The following is a 24,788-nucleotide window of genomic DNA, read 5'->3' as shown; positions in this document are numbered from 1 at the left end:
AAGAAGTAAGAAGGGGAAAAGCCAGCGAGGAAGAAGAGGTAAGTAAAGAAAGAAGCGAAAGGAAAGAGACTGGAATAGAACGAATGGTCGAGGCGGCCTGCTTCTTTTCCTTAGGAATGCATGAAACGATGATGCTCTACAGCCTTCACCCGTAACTGCGCGGCCCTCGACTGGACACGGCGACGAGTGCGTGCTCCTTGAAACCAGAGTTGACGCGGTGTTACATGCATTCTAGCTCAGATTGGCTCCATCGGTGCCACGCCATTTAACCAGGAGCTCGCCAGTGGCATTCTGATTCGTAAGAACAAAATATAGCCAATACAGTGCTGGAACTACCAATTGGGTTGTTTCAGACGTACGGCAATTTTGGCTTCGCGATGAACAAATAAGCAGCTGGAGGTCATGATTTGCCTCAAAGCTTTGTAATACGTGCAAGAAGTTGACTCAGTCGACGGGCAGTTGCTGTCATTGCTGACTTGTCGAAATCGGAAGGTTGGACGTTATATTAGAGTCTCGACAGTTCTCCACATTTACTGCTCGCTTCAACGAGCCGTGAGGTCAGCGTTGACAGCTCGCCTATTCGAATCTCTCTACGCAACGCAACGTGTTAGCGCAGCTCAGACGTTCAATTTCATATCCAGCATTCCTGGACGAAATTTTGGATATCGAAATATTATAAGCTATTGTTATTGAAATATTGAAGGTAAAGGTCCGTTCTTCCTAAGTGTATCAATATATTTCTTTTAGGCCGCCGTAGTGGCAGAGTGGTTATGGCGCTCGGCTGCTGGCCCGAAAGACGCGGGTTCGATCGCGGCCGCGGCGGTCGAATTTCGATGGAGGCGAAATTCTAGAGGCCCGTGTACTGTGCTATGTCAGTGCACGTTAAAGAACCCCAGGTGGTCGAAATTCCCGGAGCCCTTCACTACGGCGTCCTTCATAGCCTGAGTCGATTTGGGACGTTAAACAACCATAAACCATAAAACCATATTTCTTTTAGAGTGTTTCCATCACTCGCATTGGGTAGTTAGGACTGCCGTAGGAAACCAATAGGGAACGCTCTCGACGTCAGCAAAAACGTTAATAGTTAAAAAATGCAAGCCTCCCGAATGGAGGTCTGCGGATATATTGGCTGTAATAGTGAAATCTTACAATACGTCGTAAATGAACGAATTGCGCACATAAACTTCTAATCCCGTTCAAAAATGCTTTTTTCCATAATTGTTGGGTATGACTTCAATATGCGGACAGACGAAAAAATCACTCTACCGTTTGTAACTATTCAACGACCCATTCGCCGCTCAGCTACTTACCAGGAACTTCGATCGGATTCTTTGAACATGATTTCATTTGATTGGCTCAAGAGAAACTTGTTCAAAGAGCGCCATGGTTTTAGCATTTGATCTCTACCAAACATGTCACAATTACTTTTGAGAAGTAATTAATTACGCTGGTAGTAAATTTTTAATGCACTGAACTCGTAATTAAATTACAATACAACTTACTTGCGCTAAAAAGTAACTACGTTAAAATACAATTCGTGCCAAAAATACTGCAACTACATTTAAATAAATATTTCTCGTACATTCAAAGAAGTACACTGGTTAAAGCTCCGGCAAGCAGCTTAATTTCCTAATTAATTGATTTCCTAATTAATTGCGTCTCATGAGTACCTGAGCTTCAGAGCGGGCTTCGAAAATTTCGCCCCGCTTTGAACAAGCAGTGAGGCATGCTGAATATCCCCAATGCTGAAGCATTATAGAAGACAATCCTGCTCAACGTAGATCATGTGTCACTATCTGTGGACATACTATATATATATGCTGCGCCAAAAGCAACGCATATTCCCCTTTCGTAGTGCCAATGTGGTGGCTCAGGCCTGCGAGCACATCGCCACTCGCCCGAGTGTGAAACTTCGCCCTCTTGCTAGACGGGGCTAGACGCGCGTTGCTTCCACCTTCTAGATGCCGGACCCGGGAAACGAGGTACCAAGGCTCTGCCTACACGATGAGATCTCCAGAAGTGGGGCGGTTTTCACTAAATTAATTTTGAAAGTATGAATTCATCATCATCATCATCATCATTTATTATCCCTTAAAGGCCCCTAAGTGGGGCATTACATAGGGGGGGGGGGGGGAGAAGATCGATAACATATATATCAGTGGTCAATATTAGAAAAACGAGAACAGGCACTACAATAGAATAATACAATAACAATACAAGGATACCATAAGTTGTAACAAATAATAATAATAATTGGTTTTGGGGGAAAGGAAATGGCACAGTATCTGTCTCATATATCGTTGGTTGGACACCTGAACCGCGCCGTATGGGAAGGGATAAGGGAGGGAGTGAAAGAAGAAAGGAACAAAGAGGTGCCGTAGTGGACGGCTCCGGAATAATTTCGACCACCTGGGGATCTTTAACGTGCACTGACATCGCACAGCACACGGGCGCCTTAGCGTTTTTCCTCCATAAAAACGCAGCCGCCGAGGTCGGGTTCGAACCCGGGAGCTCCGGATCAGTAGTCGAGCGCCCTAACCACTGAGCCACCGCGGCGGCAAAGTTCAAAAACTCCTAAAACAGAATATAAGCATCAGGAGTGCAATATTACCAAAATGCCACACGGACCGCAATCACACAAGCTCGAAAGAATAAAAAATACGCAGAAAGGAAATAGTAGTTATTTGTTGAGATGGGCAGCTAGTTTAGTCCTGAATTTAAGTGCGTCGCTCTCGGGGGCTATTGATTCGGGAATTCGTTCCATTATTTTCTTGCGAAATTTGTGCGCCGAAGTAGTTGATTACATTGCATATTATCGAGGCTAATTTATTACCGGGTTTATTGTTATTTAATGCGCTAACTAAACAGCTGCAATGGCTACAAGTGTCCAGGAGGTGGGATTAAATACCCGCTCTTCCAAGCATTTTACCCGAAATAAGGCCTGGAGCCAGGCCAAGGGCAGCTTATATCCGCTGAAAAACTACTGGTTACCGGGCGGCATACATTCTGGCCAACTGGTAGCCTGCATGCCTGGCGCAGTTTTCGTCAACGCAGTTATAAGATGAAACTTTTAAATAACCAAGTCTGTTACAAGGAGGTGGCCGTTCTTAACAACCATTAAACCACATAGTAAGCAAAACCGTGGTGGAACATTTAGATAGTTGCTGCCAGACATTCCCTCTGCATAAAATTTCGCCATCATGCGCCACTGGATGACGTCGAGTCAAAGTTGCGGCAGTTGTTGCTCGTATTAGCCTGGTATGATTCCTTGCACGTTGCCCGATGCAGAGGCAAGAGGGTGAGGAGGATCATTATTATAAAGGGACGCGAAAATATGCACTTCGCTCAACAAGTGACGGCGAATCTTCAAATGACGGTCCGTAAAATTTGTTCTACACGAGTTCAACTCCACTTAACTATATCAGCACATCGCACAAATGTTTTACACGTCACGCGGTTCGTGAGAGGCGGGTTTCGTGGCGTACAGGGTGCAGTTCATGCTCCATTAACATCCTACATCTGTCCCTTCTTAAAACCAAATGCAATCTTCTAGATATCTTTAAAGCCAAAGGGAGTAATTTATGAACAGCGAGCAATTTATTGTGCTTTCTGTTGCTTGCTTTCTGCATTCATAAAAAAAGAACAACTGCTGCCACACATTTCAATTTCCTGAGTTGTATTTGTACACATCACTGAAAGAGTGAGTAGTTCAACACTCCTTTGAAGCTAAAGTTTTTAAACTGGGGCTGAGCCATGAAAAAGCAGAGAGAGTGAGACGATAGTTTTCAGCTCAGAGATCACAAATCGACCACCTCATCCACAACGTGACGAAGATAGCGGTTACCTGTCGTCTCACAATTAAAACAGCCATCTTCAAGACAATGTTTGCCGTCTAAAATGTTAATGCTGGAAGCATCAGAACTTTCAAGGCAGTGAAAAACGGTGTCAAAGTTAGTCACAATAAAAAAGACCTTGCGTTTCTCCGATAAATCCATTTCAGAACTTCCCCATAGTAACAACGAAGTCCTGTCTAACTGGCGTATATCCAGAAGAAATTATTTTTGTAAACGGAACGGGAGCTGTTGACATAGGTGACATATAAAGACAGGTTTAGGCGCTTGACAACGCGCATGTGGGAGTGAAGGGGCGGTAATATGTCTCCATTCCTTAAAGCAGAACCATCGCTGTAAGACGTGTTTCCTAAAATACTTGGCCGTTCCGATATGGAAAAAGTGCATATGCGCTGTTATGCTACTAACAAGCGCGGCGCTCGGCCGCAGAAAAATGTATCGAACCCGCACCGCATCCGAGATTTATTGCCTTGTGGAGAACACGGTACCGAGATGAAATGAAGAATTGGAGGAGACACGCTAAATATTAAGGGCCTGACGTGGGTTAACGCCCGTATAAAGCCCCTCACAACCAAGCCATACGACCTTGACTGCGTGGCCTAGGGGGAATGGAAGGGTGCTGGAGGTTTCAGTTCCCCTCAGCGTCCCATCTTATTTGAGAAGCCCGAGCTGGCAGCTCCTCCCAAATGAGCCATGTAACGTTACGTCGCACAAGTCTACGGCTAAACCTGTGCCCGGCCATGTCAGCTACCACCTGCCAGAGCCACGCTCGGGATTTTTCGCTCACAACGCAGACTTTCTGGAGAAAGGAGCCTTTGTCCTCCTCGCGCCGACCCTGAGCGTTGCAGCTCCCCCTCAGATGTACACTTAATACGCGTACGTCCTGTCACACCGCATGATGTTTCGCACACGCACACACACGCCATACCCAGCGTAAAAGCATGCGCGACGCTGATGAAGCAAAGAGTCGGAGGCCACAGCTAACGCGTGCCTGTTCCCGAAGCGCATGATGATGATGATGATGATATCATATACCTTTGTAGCAGGCGGACACAAGGTGCGTGTCCTAGCTGGAGTAAGAAATTAAAATAAAAAGGAAACAATAAAAAAGATTAAGAAAAGTCGTGGGGCGACGGCGCGACTCCACCCTGTGTCTTCAGCTGGACTGCTGCCCCTCTGCAGTGTCCTCAGCAATGCTCAAGGCTAGCGCATATCCCCCCTCGTCCCCCAAGCCACTCGATCCTACTCACTCGCCGCGGCGTAGAGCCCTCCGGGAGCAACAACCGGTCACTCATGCGGCAGCGGTAACACTGCAACAGAAGGAGCAGCAGAGGAGTTGGCGTCCGCCTCTCGCGAGGGCTGCCTTGCACTGCACTGTTGCTACATTGTTGCCCGGCCGGAATGCCCCGAATGCAGCCTTCCGAAGACGCCGTGCTGTCCGAGACACCCGCTCCACGTCGGTGAGGCGACGCGGAGGAGCTCAAAGGAAGGGGACGGGTTTTAGAGGAGGGCGAATTCGCTGAGGGAGGGAACGAAGCATTGATCTCGAACGGCGGTCGAGTTTTTTTACGCGTTCCTCGCGTCGGTTGCTGGGAATGCAGCTTCCTCGCAATAAAAAAAAGGAGAAAAAGGGTATTTGTATTTGTTGTCTTTGGGGGGATGATCGTTTCGCTTTTAGATGGACGATCGCAGCAGATATGCCGTGCTGTTGTTACAATTCAAAGAGACGCTTCTCACGAATGAAAAAAAAAAAAGGCGCTAATTTTCTACTTGTGTAGCATGAAATGCCTCAGAATGCGAGCTGTATGTTGTGAACCTTTTTTTTTTTTTTGCAGTCAGCTCAGGTTATGATTATGCATTGACTCTCAGGCCCGTCGATGAGTGTTTGGTGTGGATTTACGGGCCAAAGCTAACTCCTAGACTGTGACGAATGCCGGGTCGACATTTTGGCCTGGAGATGTTTTTTCGCGTGTGCAGAGCTTTTGGCATATACGAGAGCCTGGCGGGCTCTGGGCTCCGCGCCACATAGCCGTCCGTCACCACGGGTATTATGCACGGAAAAATGAAAGCGCTTAATTGAAATTGTTATAACTTAATCATTTGTCCTGTAATTTCTATTGAATTACTCGAGGACCGACATTTCGCCGCGAAAGTAATTACATACAATTATAATCACTTGTGTTTAAAAGAGAACCACTGCTCTTCGCGCCAGCCAAGAGAGGCAGAGTATTGGATGGAGAATTAAAAGATTCGTCGAACGAAACATACATAGTTTAAAATTATTCCATTACTCTAAGCACGTTGTTGTAAATGTCATTACTCTTATGTGAACAGTGATTGGTTATATATTTAATTAAATCTTCATGAATTTCGAATTGTATGGTGATGATAGCTTTCCTCTAAGAAGAGAGAAGGAGAAGACTACAGCAGTGATACTAGGCATTTTTGTAAAGTTCAAGAAAGAAACAAAAAGATTGCATGTATTGTGTAAAGATCTGAAGCATGGTCGAGAGATGGGGTCTGTGGACACGAAGTAGCATATCACTGTTTACAGGCATCTCTAAAATGTAGCCCGTGGCGGCTTTCTCACACCAGGACTTCCGGCTATCTACGGCTATCTGCTATATGCGTTTTCGGCTATCGGCTATCTGTGTTAAGACGCTTTGGAGGCAAGTTTTTGCAGAATATAGTGCATGATGCGCATTTAATTGCTAAGTTTGCGCACCCGCTTCGGGCCCATATGTCCGGGCATTTTAGTGCACATGATCTGAAGCACTGTTTCCATTTCTTTATCAACGCCCGCATAGACGCGCACGTAGTTCGTCTATTACACCCTGAGAATCCAAGGCTTTACTAGATGCAGACCTTGTGCCCGAAAAAAGAAAAAAGAAAACGTGTCTGGAAGCGCATACTGATTGATGTCGCTTGCCTGAGCTGGATGAGCACGTAAGAATTTTTCTGGTGTTTCACTAATTTACCGCTAGCTTAATTGCACAGTCTATTTCTATAAATTTACACTACCATTATTCCCTTCCTCACTGTGTCGCATTTATTCACACTTTCGCTTTGAGTTACAGAGAGTGGCAATGTTCAGCCAGGTGTGCTTTGAGTTACAGAGAGTGGCAATGTTCAGCCAGGTGTACAGTCTTTGGGCAATGTGGGGTCAATATTGAAAGGAAAATAATGGCGCAGCAAAATAAGTAAAAGACCATCCCTCATGAAATACTCTAAAACTGAACGCCCTTGGGAGTATCCAGAATAAATAACTAAATGAGAGTTGCGTAAAGTTGGACTTGTCGGCAGTGACTCATTACGAAGCATGAGCGTTAAAAACAATGAAGAGAGACACTGAAGGGATGCATGATTAGCGCCAATGAACACGTGACCCGGCATGTAAAACAGAACTCTATGGATCGATTTTCCAGTGTTTATTCAAGCAGCCGCCAGATGGCAGGCACGCATCAGCAATGCCTTCCATATATACCCGAGCTTGTCCTGCGGGTATATCTACTCAGCACTGTTTAATCCTCGTAAGTCCACCTGTACGCGTTATACTTAATGGTGTGGTCTGGGACACATTTTCTTTTTTTTTTGTAGTCCCAAGATAATCTATGCCCACTTTGACAGGACGTCACCCACTTGAGCCAGGTGATTAGATAAGAAAGCGCGCGATGGGCAGGTCTCAACTTTCGATCACCAAAAGTATCAAAAGACAAAGTGGCCCGGTTTCATAGCTGATAATATTCAATTCCATATCTTAGTCTTGCCTCTTGACAAGATAATTTTACATGCCCGTTATGGAGATGTCAGCTGAATTTTCACAATGGATATTACAAGTCGTCTCTTTGGAGGCATTAGTGTAAATAAAATTGCGCGTTGTTCTCTTTACTACGTAAGCGTGAGTTTGATCGTAAATCACGTATACGGAAGAAAACAGGAGGTAAATATGGTCGTTTCTTCAGCTGTTATAAATGCTGCCTTCATTGACTGGCTCCTAAACCTCAAGGGTGAGAAATAGATGTTTTTATAACATATAACATACTAACGATATTAATAGCATGATGAAGTATGACGTACTACGCAACCAACAAGTCTCATTCTAAGGCAGCGAAAACTGCGCTCTGCGTGGTGGTGTTGCCCGATGTGTTCGTATGACCGCGTGTTTACAGCTACGTCCAAGCAGATAATCTCCAATATAAACGGCGTCCTTTTAGCACCCTGAATGACCACAGCCACCAACGGCGATAACAACAAAAGCACTTGCTTTGTCTTCGGCGGCTTGATAGGCTTCAGGCCAAGCATCTGCCATCCAGTCTTGTTTAGGGACTTCGTCGCGGCTTAAGCATTGCGGCTGAATGAGTGCTGGGATTATATGATCAGTCCGCTGAGCACCCGCTTATTCCAGAACCCGCCTTACGTTCTAGAGTGAAGACGTCCGCTGGGTCTCCAGCGATGAGACCCTGTCAATCGGTGCAGCATTGTTGCTGCTGCAGAGTAAATGGACACGCCGGATGATCGTGCCAGCCAGGAGATGCGGTCGATGACAATCATAAGAGCATGTTCTTCGCATTTTGTGTCAGTTTAGTACACGTCGCAAGCTATGTTTCGACGCAGTTAATATGAGGGCCCTACCTTAAAACGCTAACGTGTTATCACTGCGACGACCTACACTTTTACAAATGGCACTGTGCGTAAAGATATTCAGATTGGCTGGTATAAAGTGCACCCTGTTACAAACACTGTTTTCATCCTCGTGAAATGACCTCTGCCTTCCGATTTGAGGCGTGCGTAGAGCAAGTGACCGGTTTCTCGCAGGCATGTGAATCATGCTCGAGTCGCTTAGGCATTTATTTTTATGCTAAAGCTTTAGGAAGGTCACGGAGGGGAAAATTATCCGGCGTCGGCGTCTGTGTGAATTAAGCCCCCACCAGTCAACAGAGCGGGAACTCCCCCTAAACGCCACCTCCACCTGCTGTAAGGCCGGCTAGAACAAAACACCGACTGTAATGACACACCGTCTATAAAGACACACAAGCTATAATGACACACCGTCTATAAAGACACACTGGCTATAATGACATACCGGCTATATTGGCACACCAGCTATAATGATGCACCGTCTATAAAGACACACAGGCTATAACGAAACCCCGGCTATGATGAAATAAATAGCATGCTGTAATGAAACACCGACGATAGCAACTTCGTAAGGACACTTCAATGGCGGCTGATAGCGATTGGGTTCTAATGATGATACTGAAGTTACAAGTTCGTAGTGGTACCGTTCGTGCTTCAGGCTGTAGAAAGGGAGCACAAACGAAGGGAAAGTAGATTCAATTTTTTTTTAAATAACGTATATGGTTTCTTCTCGGAGGTAAATATGCATCAGTTCTGGCATCAAACTCCGCGGCAATTTTGAGAGGATTTTCGAACGAATTTATCGAGGAAGGGAAATAAAAGGCCGTTCATGATTAAACAGCAGCAGACAGGAATTCGGCGTTACAGAAGCCCACTAGACACCAAACGATCGCACTGCAGTACAAACTGCATTTCGAATTTCAGTGCCACTGTCAAGGCTCCTTGTGCCAATACCAGCAACTCGTTAAAGAAGAACAAAAAGAGAAGGCGGCGTGCCTGAGTGGCCAGACTGTTGACAAGATTTTGCTTTTCTGATAGAATGGCAGGAATAGGGGTGCAGAAAACATGCTGTAAAAAATTACCGCAAAAATAAAGACAAAGAACAAGGTAGGACACTGATACGACCATTAACAAGCAGCGGAGTATATTAACATGAGGCATATACAGGCAACTACTTGTATAGCGGGTATTGCTGTCACGATACGCTTAAGGTAACCCTGCAACACCGGTGAAATAGTGTCGTTATGATTTGATGATATCGAGGCTCTCAAAGTGGCGTGGGATAGCGCGACAAATAAAGAAAAAATGGCAGCCACTGTCGCCATTTCCGTATTCGAGCGGCTTCTCCGGACTACTCGTGATGGTTCTGCACCTTTAAACCAGCCTTTGTGGTGAGAGAGAAGAGAAAAATGCTGAATATCAGCAATACATCGAAACCAGACGCAATGCAGCGATGGGCAAAGAATAAAAGACGCATAAAAGAACAGGTCAGCGGTTCTGGTCCGTCGACTCCGCAACTACAGACGCGAGGAGGCGTTGTTGGCGCTGCGTGGTCAGGCTTCCCGTGTAGCGTGCGTGGTTTGTCACGCAGGGGAGTCTCACCTGCCTTGAATTGGCTTGGCTTGGATGGGCTTTCGTGACTACCCTCAGATACGAAGGAGGTGGCGAAACGGTTTGTTTGCCCAGCGGTCCAGAGTTGGTTTGGACGTGACCCTCTTCGCCACGCACCGAGACGAACCGCAGTTCGTCGTGCGTGGACGCGACGGAATCGGCCGAAAAGAGGAACGGGTGGAATAACGACCGCGGATGCTCACTCGCGCGAGATCTCGCCCGAAATCTTCGGAGTAAAAACCAGCTCGCAGAAGTCGTGCGGGTGTTCCAAAGGTGGCTTTGGAAGAGTGGCGAGCACGATCGTTAAAAGGAGGACGTCTGTTCTTTTAACGATCAAAGCTCCGAAACGAAATCCGCGCGTATACCGCGCGTCTATAGGTTCTAAATTAGCAGATTGTGGCACCACTTGTGAGCGCCGAAGTTGGCTATATTAAAGGGACCCTGAAATGATTTCGGTGGCCATATTCCAGTGCAACAGATCTGTAGAGGTGGTCTTTTTGGGTATTCGAGTAAAATATGAACGCTCTGTGTGGAAGCTATCATTTAGAAATAATTTATTTAGAAATAATTATTTCGAAATAATTTTTAAAATCGCTGCTCACAGTTGCTCGCAAGCGATTAGGGTGACACAACTCACAACACGTCCTCTAACTCGATGATGTTAGCCGGCAGACGGGGTGAGCTTGAAGGCTGGCTCTTCTGCCCACTGACGTAATCGGGGAAAGGTGTGTCGTCCTAATCGGTTGCGAGCAGCTGTGAGCAGAGATTCTTAAAAATTATTTCTAAATTATAGGGTGCGCACAGAGCGCTCAAATTTTACTCGAATACCTACAAAGGCCACCTCTACTGATCTGTTGCACTAGAATATGCCCATCGAAATCATTTCAGGGTCCCTTTAAGGAAGACCCTAGTAAATTCACCTTTCCTTGTCTTGAACAGTATACTCAGCAGGTGATTTAACTGACGTATGTGGCGTGAGAATCACCTAATCTCCGAGTTTTGTAGCAATGAGTGTACTGTATTTTCATTGTACTAATGTCACCAAAGCTACTAGTTAACAGTGGCAGGTTGTCAAACAATGGAAAACGCATGGAGATAACGCTTGATTTAAACTGAGACCGCATTGCATGGTTTCACAGTGTCTTTCAGTCAGGAGGCCAAAAATACGAAACTGCACATAAGATCCCCCTGTAAGTGAAAGAACAAAAGGTAGAGTGTCGGTGCATACATAGCAGTCTGATGTGAAAGCAATAATCACAAATCAAGCAGCTTAACTTAACTTGGTTGGCGTCAGTCATCTTTCTCCTAAATTAGAATTCCCAGCCTGACAGACTTCTGCTCAATGTTTTCTTTTGAGTCAAATCGAAATTAAAGTAGTAACTTGATGAATGGAAGGAGTAATGAAGAAAAACTTTAATAATTATCTAAGTACGAAAAGCGTCTTCTTTCATAACTTTTTTTACCTACGCGCTTTACAACTCTGTGTGGGCAAGATCCGGTTAAACTGTTGGTTGAGACTTGAGTAGCCGACACCACGGTCAGGAACCAACCCGTTCGAATGTACTCCATTAGATATCCCTTTCCATAACTGACATGGAGCTCCATCATGATTTATTTGCAGAAAACTATTGCCGGTCATTAGCTTTCAGGTTCTTGCTAATTAATAGGAATTGTATAAGCATAAAATTAACAAAAAAAGGAACTTGTCAGCAACGCACATGCAATGCAATGCACTCTCCATCTATAGTAGGATACAACTTAAAAAAAAAAGCAGTTGCGAACTCCAGGCCACGGTCCGCGGCGTACTGTATTACTCCGCTGGCCAACCACAATAGTAAAAGAAATCAACTCTAATTTTTGACTATATTAAACATCGTCACCATGAGCCTGACTTCGTCTACTGCAAAGCACAGGTCACTCCCATGCCTCTCGAATTAACCCTGTCCCTTGCCAGCTGCGGCCACCGTATGCCTGCAAACTTCCTAATCTCCTCCGCCCACCTAACCTTCTGCCGCCCCCTGCTACGCTTGCCTTCTCTTGGAATCCACTCCGTTACACTTAAGGACCAGCGGTTGTCTTGCCTTCGCATTACATGCCCTGCCCAAGCCCATTTCTTCCTCTTGATTTCGACTAGGATGTGATTAAGCCGCGTTTGTTCCCTCAACCACTCTGCCCGCTTTCGGTCTCTTAACGTTGCACCTATCATTTTCCTTTCCATAGCTTATAACTTTTTTGTGATTAGATTATTGTTCAGATAACGAGAACAGTTTTAACAACGGACTACTATTTTGTCGTGGAGAGATTCTGTGCGACTGTATTGAATGTGGGCGCAGCTTCTCTGCACACTTCAGAAGTATCCGACCATTGTTACCTCTAGTCTTTCTCTTACCCACGCTATATGACCTGTTCGTAACTTTTCTGTTCTCTGTCTCATTCTGTTTACCTGTAATGGGCGCATCCTATCGCATGCACATTGGCCTTCCCTTCTAAAAACAAGACCTCACCTCCTGACACTGCACAGTTCCATTCACTGCAGCGAGCAGTCGTCAGTGACGCGAGCATAGGAACCTCAATAGGAGCCATTCAAGGCGCCGTTTGGTCGTCAACCCACAATCATGAAGTGACGGGCGCTGGAGATCAAGCCGCGGGGCATATTTTATGGAGATCCCCAGTCGGCATCACGAGAGGGCACTGCAAGCCTCCGAGCGACCGTTGAATGAACCGGTGATTGCAACGCACACCGCACTAACGGGACGCATACAAGTTTCGACGTCCTTAAAGAGACGCCAGCGAGCCACTTCGAGAGTCGCTCTTAAAAAGGTGATGTTCTTGCGCGACGGACCCGGAAAACGTCAGCTCCATTTCACCTGCAATTCTGTCTCTGGGTGTCACTCCATTCTGTACCCAATTGTCCGCAAAGTCACAGCAGTGCGTTGCGGTCGTTCGAGCGGGGCTTTTCCTACGCAGAGAGCAAGGGGTGGGAGGCATGCGCCCGGTGTCCAAAATAAACCCGCCCGGTCGTGACCACTGCAAGGAGACGAAGGCGATGCTAGCGCGCGAGCATTTCCTGGCGGGCGACTCCGACACCTGTCGGGAGAGACAACTTGTTTACTAAGTTGCATCTCTGGACAGGCACGTGTGGTAGGAACCAGCCGGTGGTTCGGTATCAGCGAAACCGGGGCCAAGACGTGTCGGGGACCCCTTTGTGCGAGCCGGGCAGGCCGCCGAGACCACGCGGTGCCGTTGAGAGAGCTGTGCAGCTTCTCACAACGGAACGACCTGTACCGTATGATCGCGAATTCAAGCAACCTGCGATCGGCAGCACTCCTCGTTCACCGAGCACGAATTAAAAAAAAATATGTCGATGACAGAAAGAAAGATTGAAAGAGAAATAGAAAGAAAGAAGGAAAGAAAGAGGGAAGAAATGCACTTATGGCCTTCCTCGAGCTTTTTCTCTGGCACCCTCATGTCCTTCAGTGCACAAAAATAAATGAAATGAACGAAAATGCAAAGAAGTCATTTTTCATAACTGAAAACACACCTCTCAACTCTCCGGTCCACATGACTCCGAGCAGATGGCCACCTGATCCTGGAGGAGGAGGTTAATCAATTCGCATACTTACGACATTATAACGCCTGAAAAGCTCCCAAATACAACAGCTATCCTTGAAAACGCCCCAGATCTGAACTCATGCAACAATTCGGAAGCTTTTTCTTTTATTGATGACGCTATGTAAAGCTTTGAATGCGGACACCTACACGGAAACAAGATCCGCATATTCATCGCTCTGCAACGACGGCGCTAACAACATCCTAAGCCCCGCGTTGCTCACTAATGTGCTGACAGAGTAGCATCATTCACGAACCTATACGCGTGTTGACGTTGGCCGCATGAAACCACTTGAACCATCTACCGCGTGCAGAGGCTCTCCTTGCAAAGCAGATTAACGCAAATGTCAGCAAAACGACGACGTCCCTACCCGTCACGGTAGGGTCACTATTAGACACCTTTACCATACCGTGTACCGTGTTGCCGTTACCGGAGTACCGAGTACCGGAGTGTGCACGCGCTGATTGGTCCCGATACGGCGGGCTAGCGCGCGGCTTCCCAGTACCTGGCGCCATCTGGAGCCTTGAAGGAAACCTTCGCATGCGCACTGTACTCCGATAGCGGTAACGGTAACACGGTACTCTAAAGACATCACATCCTACTTGGCCTGCAGTATAAAGAGCGCCCACAAGAAGGATGATGGGAAGAAGGAAAGACGGGAGGTTAGACAGAAGAAGGTTCCAGTTGGCTACCGTGCTCCAGGGGGAAAATAAAAAAGTAACAGAGAAAATAATGACGAGCTTAAAGATTAAGGATCCGTTAAGACAGGCGTGCGAGAAAGCCATAGCTATCCTGCCTTCTCTTAGCCCTCGGGAATCGAAACAGCGCTTGGAAAGGTTGACGGTCGCCGCGGTCACAGCCAGAGGTTTTTATCTTCTTCGGAAAGCTGGGATCAAGACACCAACCCCAAAACATATATCGATTGTCTGTGCGTACTAAATGCAGGACATGCGCAGAGTACATGCCCGGTTTTATCATGCCATCGCAGCAACACGGGCCTTTCCGAGGAGAGAGCAGTGCTTTTGAAAGCAACGTCAAGCCTCAGGGGATAAAACACAGTTACTTCCCGTCGCAGTAAGCATGCTGGATGACGAAGCTCTACATAGGCGAGAATTCAGGAAAGGTAAACATGAGTAGAAAAACTCGTACGCATCTCATGAGGCCGACCGAGCTCCTGCGCCGGCGTTTCAAGCTTACCTACTGCGTCAACACCCGAGGCTGGGATGATTGCAAGTAAGGTAATCTTTGCGAGCAGATCCGGCGGCCTCATCAGCGCGAAGTTTTTCTTGAGGGTCACCGAAAACCGCTCCCACTTTTACCTGACTTCGTCAACCACACCCACCATGTTGGGAATGTTTTCAGATATCGGACTAATTAATTACTTCGATGACGATAACTAATTTTCTGATACTGAGCGTAAACAATTGTCTCTAATTGCTGTAGTCATAACGTACGTCCTGCCTAATCATCCAACACGGAGGTCGAATCAAAAAACTTGTTCTGCAATGTTCGTAGGGCAGACAAGGCGATATCCTGGGAAAATTTTAACGGAGGTATTGTCTACAGGAGACGGACCTTCTGATTTTAAGCACATAATAACTCAACGCACTTAATCGATGATCATCCTTCGTCAAACCAAAGAAATAAACAAAAAAGTAGTACAGACACATCGATGAAATAAATGGTCGGTGCAACAGCTTGCGATCGGTGGCGGATTACACCATACTTCTACTATTTGTTGTTTTTGCAGGAGCTCCCACGCGAGCCTATGCATTCTACGTATGCTGTCTCCTTCGTCCACTGCTTGCTATTGAAAGGTGAGAAACATATCCTCCTATATACGTGGCTATGCTTTTCGTTTCCTTCCTTTTAGTAACTCTGTCGCATATTGTCGTCTGTTATGGCCTACGTCATCGTAAAGCCGCGAACAATGACAGACGATCACAAGAGATGAAACGGCGGGGAAAGTTTAACGTCCAAAATCTGCAGAGGGGCTATCATAACCCGAAGTGGAAGGCTCCGGATTACTTCAGACCACATGTGGGTTATTTACCGTGCCGTGCGCAGACATCGCACTGCCATCGCAACTCTTCAGAATGCAGTAAGAGGTGAGTTAAGGCCTGGATTTCTATCCAGACGAACTCTGCTTCGTGGGCCCAGAATTATTGGCGCAGAGATCTGGTATTCAAGCCCGAAAATGTGTTCCCGTTATTACAAAAAGAGAAGAAAAAAAGATGCCGCCACCATCTGGAAGATGTTGTAGTAAGGAGCGTTAGGTGTTCGGTTTACTAGAATTGATATGATTAAGATTATAAAGTGAGGTACAGCAATGGAAATACGAATTTCACATCTTGGATATATAATTGACTTCACCAGTCAATCACCAATTGGATATATCAGTGACCTCATCAATCAATCACCAATTGAGTTGCTATATCAATTTACTGGGGGGGGGGGGGGGCATCTTGAATTCCTCGGACTTAGCACGCCGAAGGGAGTTGGTAGCAGACCCCAAGAAATCGAGAAACGTGATGAGTGAGAGCTAACGCTCTTAAAAAAAAAAAAAAACGGAGGAGTTGACTAAATTCGGGCGTTTACGGTACAGGTTCCTGCATATAAAAAACAAGAATCTGCGACGTGGCGCCACGCCTTGGCTGGTTGCTCTCGCCGAGTTTTTGGCCGCACCGATTTTTATGGGCGCATGCGCAGAGGGTGGCTTCGTCTGCGCGACATTGAGCACGCAGGTGGCGAAATCGTTGGCGCCGACGGGGCCGAAGGTGTCACCGACGGGTTGTGTGTACCACACACAGACACACACGTACACCCAGCTGCAGCCTCGGTTCGCGAGACAGTTGCGCGCGACGGCAGTTTGTCGAGCGGAGGAGGCGATAGACGTCAAGGCGCGCGCGCTAAGAAGATTGCCGTCTTGGCGCCGCCGCGCCAGCCGGCTTTTAAAACCCGCGCGATGTTGACGCGTGGCTTGCGAGATGTTGTAGTGAAGGGTAAGCTTGTCTCCTCTGCGTGCGCGTCTTGTTCGTGCGTGTGTGCGAGTGTTGACGGAAATAGATTCGGCACGCCTTTAGCACGAGACAGAAGTGGGCTAAGGTTGTGCAAGCACTGCATTCAGCAGCGCCGAGGCCCGGGAAGACAAAGATGGTGCGGCATTGCCCAGCGCTGTGAGTCACTGCGGAGGCATTTGCCCAGGACGGCACCGAGGCACAGCGCGCGCAAGCAGGGAGCGGGCGCGCTTCAAAGGCCATGCGAGCCGAGGCGCGAAAGAATAACATGACGTCATTGATTCGACAGCGGAAGAGCGAAGAGCGCCACGGGCGAGTCGCATGGGGCGCGGCGTACAGACCAGACTAGCGACTTCCGTTTCACAAGACGGTTTTAGTTTGCGTGGCTTCCTTCTGCGAGGGTTAAGGCGACAGTTTTGTCTCCTTGACGTTGATGTAACACGGCCGAGTCGCCAACGCACAAAGGGTATCGAAAGCTCCCTGACCTGTAGAAGCTGTTTTAGGTCGCGCCTCGGAGTAAGGCTGTCCGCTGCAAGACCGTAGCAAGGGAATGTCCAGGAACAGCTGGCAGGAGAACTGAGCTGGACGGCCACTACTTGAGTGAGAAGGAAAAAATTAATTAATCAGTCAGGACGCCCAGCACTTTTTAAAGGAAATCAGTCAATCGATTAATCATTCAAAATCACTCATTCAACCGATCATCAAAATCAGTCAGTCAGTCAATCAATCAATCAACCATCGGGCGAACATCGTCTGAACTTGAAGACCGTAACTCAAGCATTCCAAACTTTTCCGCCGCACAGGTAGGCGCCAGAAAAAAATAAATTATCATACTTACAGCGGGGGGTGGTATCCGGACCATGCAGTGCAGACACAAACGAGCGGTTGCGTTTTACGACGCGTTAGCATAGTCGGCCATCGCAGCCGCCTCTCACGCTGCCTGTTGCAACATCTCGAGAAGCGCGTCAGAAATCGTCGTCTTCGTCATGCATCATCCGTTGGCCCTGCGCTTCCAAGATCACGCTGCAAGGCTGCTGCCGTGGTCATGTAACTGAGACGGTTCAGTCACGAAATAAAAGGGGCTGACTATGTCGCAACCGATAAAACTAGGCGATAAAACTAGCAGATACACGTGTGCGGATACCACCATCTGTGAGCTGTCGTAGAATATGCCTTTCCAGCAATGCATTTCATACTTCCGCTTATTCTCGACGACGAGATAGGCTGCAATTTTTTTTCTACCTAACACTTTAGTTCTTGTTGCATCCATTGTTCAGGGGTAGTCCGAGGGCTACTCCCGCTGTTGCCTCTGATTTTGTATCGACGCTAGCCATTTTTGCTGTTCCGTCTTGCCTCCTATGAACGGAGACGACGCTGCTGCAGAGCAGCCTGAGATCGAAGAACTGCCAGACGCGCACCAGTCAAACACGTCATTCGTAACATGCCACGCTTTCCTCCACATTAAAGCCTAGACAGCAACTAACGTCATTTGTTGGCCGCCACTGGCGATCGCCGCGTAACACAATGAAGGTACATGTAACCTGTATTTTTTCGAAAACTTTAGAGTGCGGCGAGGTTCCGCGCGAATGTGGTCGTTACCATGACCAACTCTTCCTCATCGATGAAAAATTTCGCCCATAAAACGCATCTTGCGCTCTCACCGACTAGTTCCGAACACCTTAGAAAATCAACGGGACGTACCAAACAATCAAATTTCCCGCTCTAATCTTTAGCGATCAGCGCCACGCAGGGTGTGGTGGCAGTCGTACAAACTAAAAGCGTTTGTCCAGGTTTCCTGGGCTTGTTGCAGTGGCCTGTGGTCTATGGTGCACCGCCTTCTTGGGCCGACTTGGAGAGGGGTATATCTTAAGATATATGTGCCAAGGCTGAGCTCTCGGTTAGGACCTGGCGCATATACACGTCTTCGCTTCGTCGTTGTTAGACGCTCTGTTCCAGCTACTTGGATTTAGCGGCTCGTAGTTGCACACATACAACATTATATGTGCAGGATAGGGAATGAAATTATTGACATCACAAAATTAACAAGCCCTGGGACTGAAGCCTTAGTCTGCTAGCCAATGTTTCGTCAAGAGGATACGCCAAGGGGCCAGAAGAAACAAGCCCTCCTAACAAAATATTGACTAGAGGGAATCGATCACTGGCGTTAGCAGTTCACGTTAATAGGCGATGGCCAAGAATAGCTTGTTTTTCAGAGCAATTGGAGCAGGATGACGATAATTGAATGTACTCATTCCGCCGCCCCTCCTCGGAACCCTTGGCTTAAGCTTCGGACCAGCTAGATTACCCGGCCGCTTATTCTGTTGCAGTAAGCCCGGTAGTTTTGGGCCCCTAAAACCTGCGCTCTGAATAGCTGTTCCCTCTACTCCTCTCACTGTTAACACATCAATCTTTGACAGTGTTAGCACGGTTACCCCCGTATTCACAAACCGACCTTTACCTTCCCTTTTGAGGTCCTTACCTTTGCGGCTCCTTTCTGGGTTTCAGAAACCAACCTTGCCCTTAAACTGCACCTTTAGCCTCCCTTTCGGCCTCGTAAAGGGCGCGTTCGCAAAGGTAGCGCGTGGCCTACCTTTAGCAGCTCCTTTCGTCAATTCAACATGGAAACCGAGTACTATCGACGACCGCTTTTCCGATTTATCAAGTTCAAGGAGTTCATGGAAGAAATCGATCAGGTGCCCCATCGTGCGAAGCCGGCACGGCGAGTGCTGAGGGATGGCCAGTACCCGATGGAGCTGGTTCGACGATCAGCTTCTCGCGAGGTGCCGCTTTTCGAAGCCTGCCGAGCTGAAACTCTTGTCTGTGCTGCCGCTGCACCACTGCCCTAACGGACGAGGTTGCCCCGTCCCGCTGCGGCTGCGACTGCTTACCACCCTTCCCATTTACGGTGCGGGTGCTTTCCAAGTTGTCGTTGGCTACCCCGTCGATGTATCCTTACCGGTGGTATCGATTGCATCCGCCGTAATCGTAGGAAGATTGTTTCCGGCACTGGTCAAGTTTCCCTAAACCGAGGATATGCAAAAACTAAAGCAGGAGAGACATGTTCGAAAACGAACTGCCTCCCCACTGCAGGCAGGGAAACACAGATTGGCAAGCATCGATGCGCAGCTCGGCTCAAGAGGCGCCCACGGCCGGTGTCACGCTTTGAAGTTCGCACCAGATAAGACAAAACATCTATGTTATCAGAAAGACTGCCTGCTATCGTCAAGCAGCGACAAAGCATGCCTGAGCAAGTAGCGAGCTTTCGGTTACAGCACCACCCGCGGGCACGCCGCACAATGAACTGCACCCGGCTGCCCTGGTCGCCGCTAGGCCTATGGCCTGCGCTGTAATAATGGCGCACTATTGGTATCACTGTGCTGCCAACAGCTGCATCTCACAATAAATTAAAAATATGGTCGATTTGCACGACGCCTTTGGCACCGGAGCTGGCGGACGCCAAGCGAGCCAGACCGCAACGGCGGGCCAACAGAAGCTAGGCGGTTCTCGCAAGAAATTTGCTCGCATTACAGTTGTCACTTTTACCAGCAACCCAGTATTGACCAGTACTCCACAAATATGATATATTGTTGACATTTTTCTATCCCATGTTTTATTATTTACGTCAAGAACAATCTTCAGCTCATTTTTTGACGCTGGCCCACGTGATTCAGCTAGGCGGGCCGGTCAGCTGGCTTGCTGTACTTCACGTTCACACCAGAAAAAATAAAACAGCCATGCTATCAGAAAGTCTGTCTGCAATATTCGAGCAATGACAGCATGCCTGCGCAAGACCCCACCTTCCGGCAGCGACACCGCCTGCGGGCGCGCCGGGACGACGGACTACGCTGCTTCCTGACTGCCCTGCTCGTCGCTAAGCCTAGCTAGCTTCGCATCGATGCCGCAGCTGAGGGCGCTTCGGAACAGGCCAGCGCTATAATAAAAATACTACTCTCGTCACCTCTTCACTGTGAACCCGTGCCATAATAAAATAAAGATATGCCCGATTTCCGCGACGCCTTCAGCAGTGGATCTTGCAGAAGCCAAGGCTGAGCCGCACAAGGCAGCAGTAGCAGCAGCAAAGCGGCTATGGGATGAAATTTCCTTGTATCGCAGTTGTCCCTTCTACCAGCATCTCCGTAGTGGCCAACAATCCCCAGAAAAAGTACATTTCTGACGTTCAGCGCAAAACAACAAGCGCGCACAAGCACAACACACCACGATCGAGGCACACGAAAATAAACAAACACCGACGTCGACTCAACAAAGCTTCTTGTAGCGACGACTGCCTATCGCTGTGGCTAGACCAAGAGGAAACATGCGTAAAAATTTGATTCAGGCTAGTTCATTTCGTCTTAATAATGATTATGACAGCTCCAGTATACGTTTAACTGCTTTCTATAGTATACAAAACAAGTTATCAGTACATCCACTCATGCGACAAGCATTAATATTTCTTTACCCTCGTTACCATACCTCTTACTTCTGTGGGTAAGAGCGCTTTCCGTAAGGCTGCTGAAAGGTGGATTTCTAAAACACAGCTTGGCCTTTCCCTTACCTTTCATATTCAGTAACCTTTCTGAATGTCGCCCTTCGCGTTAAAGTCGGGTAAAGGTAAGGCCAGTTTGTGAATACGGGGGTTAGCCTCTCCCTCCCGGAAAAAAGGCCGTGATTTTTTTCTAGAGTCTCGAGGACCCATAGGGTGGTAGCGCTTGTAGGTCCTTGCTCACTGTGACGCCTCTCCGAAATCTTTCTACAGTAATCCCACTCAGCCATGCTTCATCGTGAATGTGTGAGCGGCGTTAGCTATTTGTACGCAGTCTTATAACAGGATATGCGTTGTTTACTTGCATGAGACTCAAATACGCAAACATTCGATGATCCGCGCAGAAGCGAAGCAAACCTGACACCAGTAATACCCCGTCAGACAACATAATAAAACGGTGCAGGATGATTCATAGACGTCACTCAAGGTAATACATATAGAAGGATCGGATACAAAAATGTGATTTCCCGCCGTAATAAAATGCGACAAGGCTAAGCCAGAAAATTGGACTTTGATGAGGTAGGAAAGCCAACCCATGAGTTTAATAATAATAATAACTGGTTTTGGGGGAAAGGAAATGGCGCAGTATCTGTAGCTGTGTATCCTCATGCCCGTAAAATTCCTTTCATGTGCAGCGCTTCCCAGTAGACTGGCTCTTACGTCATAGCTTGGTATGTGCGTTGGTGGCATTACATGCCGCAGGTGCGTACTACAGAGGACGCAATTACTGTGCGTCTCCTGTTTCCGCCTGTCTCATATTATCTCGTCCACCCCCCCCCCCCCATTCCTCCCCCCAGCGCCCTTCGTTTGTGATCTGTCACATTATTACCTAGATTTTAGCGACACGTCACTGGAAACACTCTGGATTATCAGATGCTGCACTTAAAAAAAAATCAGTGACTACAGACGAGGCTTATCTTTATGATCATCAAATTCTAAACTGCTTTCACTTCCACTGGAATGATTTGTGCCAACATTCGTTCCTCTCCGGAGGGGGGGGGGGGGGGGGGTTCTGCTATGTTTTTAATTAATTCACGGAGTGAAAGGTCGGTTGGAAGCTTTACGCTTTCTTACTAGTTTCCCTGGACGTAACATCTGTGCAGTCTCAGCTCCAATCAGCAACTAAATGCCTGTTTCAGTCGCCGAGTTTCACTGACACAGACAGTGACATGAGCGCACGTGGACTTAATTAAACAGGGTCCCGGCGAATATCACGTTTCACCGCCCGCGCAGTGAGACCCGAGCGCAGTACCACCTGTGGTGCCCCCACCTGAACTGCCGGAAGCTATTTACCGCCGCAGGGCGGACCGAATTGCGTTTGCGGTGGAGAGGGCAGTGCTTTGTCTATATCCTGAAAGCAATAAAAATACGAAGAAAAAAAACAGCCGAAAACGAGATGCAAATTTCGAAAAGAAATAAAACCGGCCCAGTTCTCTGGGACACATGGAAGGTTTATAAACGGAAGCTCTTGCAGTGCATTTTCGGTGCAAAGACAGCACCCGAAACGAAGGAAGACAGAAAAAAAAGTAGAAGAAAAGGAGCTTAAATCTCATCCTTGCGTGCACTTTTGTGGGCGATGAATTCAGTGGGCCCATTCGTAATGCCTGTGGCTCCCACTGCATGTAACGGATCGCTGCTGGTGTTTCTATAAAAGCGCGAGCATAATTCATTAATTCATTCATTCACCTAGTGCGAATTGCACTTCTTGCCGAAACAAGCTTTCAGCATGAGACACATTTGGTGTCCCGTTTCATTCATACATCTTTATTACACTATCGATGTCATATAGGTGTAGCATTGCGCCAGATATTGACATATATGCTGCGGCATTGCCGGGTACAATATCAGTAAGAAGATCATCCCGTGCACCCGATTTTCTACGCTTTCAGGTACTATTCTCCAGCACTGGTCATAGGTTCAGTTTCACATCTGTATTTATGTTTTTTTTTTGTTTTCTCGTCCAATACGTACTCACAAGTCTACTTCGCTTTAAATTCGCACTAGATGAATGATTGAATTAATGAATAAATGGAGAACAGAATTAAGTATTAATTAGATCATTACCTAACAATTCAGTTAATTAATTCATAAATATGGATTATTAAGAAATAATGAATGAATTGCGTGACTTATTAATGAACCAGTTAACGGATTACTGAACAAATGAAGCGACAAATTAATGATTCAGTTAACGCATGAATTGCTGAATTAACGAATTAATGAATTGAGGAATGAGCTATTAATGAATTAAAGAATTAATGAATTATGGCTTGCGAGGGTATAGCGTCCCAAACCAACTGAGGCTATGAGGGACACCGTAGTGGAGGGCTCCGGATAATTTCGACCACCTGGGGTTCTTTAATGTGCACTGATATCGCACAGCCCACGGGCCTCTAGCATTTTGCCTCCATCGAAATTCTACCGCCGCGGCCGGGATCGAACCCGCGTCTTTCGGGTCAGCAGCCGAGCGCCATAACCACTGAGCCGCCGTGGCGGCAGCAGGTGAAGTCAGGAATTCATGCCGGTACAGTGAAGAGAGCTCACTGGGTGCAACTGCGCATGCCCAGATGCGTGGAGCACTGTTACGATTACGTACACGAAGTATTTTACCAATAGTGGATGTTGAGTGGGCTATCGTCATAATCACATTGATATTAATTGGAAAGTGCGACGACGGCGCGATTTACTCAGAACGGAGCACCATGCCACAGTGCGAAAATGTCGGCATCTGTCAGTCTGTATCCTCGACAAATGAACCCTGTGCCCTCCAGAAGCACCACCCACCACCACCATCCACCACCCATCACCCACCACCCACCACCGCCCAACTTCACCGCACAGAAAAATTCTGTCGCGTGTGTGAACTCTCGACTTGCGAAAAGTTTTCATTAGAGTAAAAGCAGCAAAAGTAATAATCGAGAGTAAATTCAACTGCTTTAGAAGAAAATTCTTACCAGATCTCTGATCGTCCCGTAATTTTTAACGCAACATGTCTTTAAGTGTCCCGTTCAGCGGAAACCCCGGGGTCGTTGGCGCTTCGAGCAATGCAGGCGGCCACCTGCTATCCAGGTCACGTAACTTTATGACGTCATCACAGCCTGCACACCGTGGCAGGTGGAAGTTTAACTAATGGTTGGTCTCGAGAGCTTGCTCGGGAAGGGCAATCTGGGTTTCACAAGTAACCATCGCTTAACCACTGCGCCAATTCCACGTATCTAATCATATAGGCTACAGAGAAGGTGTACTTGCGCGGGAGGGATCTCTAATGTTATCTCATTGTGCTCTTAAGGGTAGGGTTAAGCGTTACGTGATGGCGAAAAGAAACAACGGTGACCTTGTCTGCACAGTGATACGCAAAGAGGACCACAGGCAGCTGCAGCGACACATTAACGCTTCTCTATAGATGCTCATCCACTTAAGGCGAAGTTTAAGTGGCCAATCAACTTTTTTGTTTACTGTTTCTAACCTTCGCTGTTGAAATGAATATGCATTAAAAACTTCATATCACGGTGTTAATA

Source organism: Amblyomma americanum, chromosome 10 (genome assembly GCF_052857255.1).
Source record: "Amblyomma americanum isolate KBUSLIRL-KWMA chromosome 10, ASM5285725v1, whole genome shotgun sequence".
Lineage (NCBI taxonomy): Eukaryota > Metazoa > Arthropoda > Arachnida > Ixodida > Ixodidae > Amblyomma > Amblyomma americanum.
Note: the sequence above shows the minus strand (reverse complement) of the source record.